The sequence below is a fragment of the Myotis brandtii genome, unplaced genomic scaffold, assembly GCF_000412655.1.
Source record: "Myotis brandtii unplaced genomic scaffold, ASM41265v1 scaffold131, whole genome shotgun sequence".
Taxonomy (NCBI): Eukaryota; Metazoa; Chordata; class Mammalia; order Chiroptera; family Vespertilionidae; genus Myotis; species Myotis brandtii.
This window is the reverse complement of record NW_005354632.1, coordinates 106,981-109,634: the sequence shown is the minus strand read 5'-3', so window position 1 is coordinate 109,634 and position 2,654 is coordinate 106,981. Positions and strand designations below refer to the sequence as shown.

Here is a 2,654-nt window from a genome sequence, read left to right as displayed (position 1 = left end):
CCCAGCTGGCAAGTGATCTGGCCGGGTGATTCGCAAGCGGTGCTCAACTGCGCCCTGAGGAGCCTCAGAAGGAGGGGGTGGCTTGGGGGACTGTGGGTGCTACTCCAGGCCTCCCCACACTTCCTTGTTAATAAGAGAATCTCTGCTTGTTCTTGCTTAAGTATTGGGTTTCCAAGTGAGATTTCACTTTATTTTTTATATGTTTTTATTGGTTTTATTTTTTAAAAAATATATTTTATTGATTTTTTACAGAGAGGAAGGGAGAGGGATAGAGAGTTAGAAACATCAATGAGAGAGAAACATCGATCAGCTGCCTCCTGCACAACTCCTACTGGGGATGTGCCCGCAGCCAAGGTACATGCCCTTGACCAGAATCGAACCTGGGACCTTTCAGTCCGCAGGCCGACGCTCTATCCATTGAGCCAAACCAGTTAGGGCGGTTTTATTTATTTTTGTTTGTTTTTATTTATTTGAGAGAGAGAGAGAAACATCAGTTGGTTGCCTCCCCTATGCACCCCAACCAGGGATCAGAGCCACAGCCCAGGCATGTGCCCTGACTGGGAATTGAATGGCGACCTTTCGGTGCACGGGACGACACCCCACCAGCTAAGCCACACCGGCCAGGCCATATTTCACTTGGAAAGGAAGTTCCTCTGTTTTAAAACAAAACATTTGAGAATCAGCAGTGTGTCCCGTCCCCGGATTGTATGCATTTCACATACTCAAGGCAGCTGTGAAGGAGGTAAAGTTTACCAGGTCACCTGCTTCCTTCCTGCGTCTCTAGTCCCTGTTGTCTCATGCCTAGTGCTCTTACCCAGCCCCTCCCTCTGGGAAGGGCTGGATGCCTGCCGTGGAATGAACACGTGTGCCCTCTTCAAGGAACGTCACAGTGACGAGCAAGAAGAGGAACAGAAACTAAGGCTGGAATTCTCGAACTTCATCCTGTTCAGTCAAAACCAGACCAAGGAACATTCATGAGTCAGAGCTCTGGGTGACTCTGAGACGTGTCCTGGTACCTATGGCTACATTGGGAAGTTACTACCTGAACATCTGAGGTTGTAAGTGTCCCGAGGCGGCGCCAGCTGCAAAATTGCCCTGTGCACTTGATGAGCTGGGGCTTCAGGTCCAGATGTCTGGATTCGGGTCTCGAGTGTCCCCTTTATACCCATGTTTTCAGACGTATTATTTTCTGTGTCATGGGTTCTTTCTCTCATAGTTCTTTATACTGATGATCAAATAAAAAGATGTGAACCTTTTTTATAAACTGCAACCCGGGCATGTGCCCTGCCCAGGAATTGAACCGTGACCTCCTGGCTCATAGGTAGATGCTCAACCACTGAGCCACGCCAGCTGGGCTGAGTTACATTTTATAATGTCACTTAAATAAGTACACAAATTTAATATGTATAAACTGCTAGATCACACATCCCGAAATCTAAAGTAAATGTACAGGTTAAATATCATCAAAGAAACACAACGAAGTCCAAAGTGGCTAATGGACTGGAGTAGAGGAGGTGGTTTGGCTGCGAGTCAGTCGCCTCTCATCAAACAGCAGCCATAGCTCAGGGTCTTTTGCACCTGGCTTGCTGGATGCTGCCCCTCGGGGAGTCGGGGGGAGGAGGGAGGGTCCCCTGGAAGAACTTCGAAGCCTCAGTGAGAAGGTATCACCGGCCTCCACGCAGAACAATCACATCATTCCATATTCCACGTTCCTCTGCTCTTCACTCATTCGTTTAGGGCCCAGTGGTTCTCAACCTTCCTAATGCCACGACCCTTTAATACCGTTCCTCATGTTGTGGTGACCCCCAATTTCATTGTTACAAATTGAACATAATTAAAGCGTAGTGATTAATCACAAAAACAATATGTAATTATATATGTGTTTTCCAATGGTCTTAGGCGAACCCTGTGAAAGGGTCGTTCGACCCCCAAAGGGGTCTCGACCCACAGGTTGAGAACCACTGGTTTAGGCCAGTTAAGGTACTGCTACTTGCTGCCAAATGTCAAGGTCGGCGTTGAAGCTCAGTCCTCAGTAACAAGGTATCGTGGGTAATTCAGAATGTGCGTATACTTTAACTTATCATGGAAATTAACACAATGAGTGTAGAGATTCTCCATGCAAAGCTCGAGGAATACGTCCAAGGGTGGCCCTTTGGTCCTGGGACTTGGAGGAAGTGAAAAAACACTCTTGGTGAGATGGCGGATGGGGGTTTTGCTCCACACTGCCCCCTCGTGGTAGTCTCCTCACCACACCCTGCGTCCACCTTCTTACTGTAGTTCTAGAGAGGCGGGCCTCTGCCGGGAGGGTGAGGGAGCAGAGGACAGCAGCAGGGGAGATTGAGGGTCTTAGGCAGCAGGTTAGGAATGGGGCTGGGGTAACCTAGGATGTGGTTAAGGCTGAGCTCTTTCTCTCACCTGACCCTTTTTGTGTTCCAAAGCCACGCCCGAGGGTACCCTGAAAAGTAGCACCATGTCCCTCCTTGAGGAAGAGTCGCAGACCCTGGAACAGTCTCAGATGTGGCACCTCCTGGAGTGGGTGATGGGGACAGAAAAGAAGGGATCCAAAGGCAGAAGCAACAAGTGGTATGAGCTCTACAGGGGGTTGGGCAGCCTCCTGGCTTCCTCTTGTCTCCTTCTCGATTCCCCCTGTTGCC

At 49.2% G+C, this 2,654-nt stretch overlaps 1 long non-coding RNA gene across 1 annotated transcript in view; it reads left to right on the top strand.

Annotated features, from left to right (window-relative positions):
* The first annotated feature begins 601 nt into the window (after positions 1-601).
* The window catches only part of LOC102262758, a 17,503-nt gene continuing 15,450 nt past the window's right edge, over positions 602-2,654 (top strand). Inside the window, exons 1-2 of the long non-coding RNA XR_313202.2 lie at positions 602-1,058; positions 2,439-2,583. This is a non-coding gene — a long non-coding RNA (uncharacterized LOC102262758). The remainder of the gene's footprint in view (positions 1,059-2,438; positions 2,584-2,654) is intronic.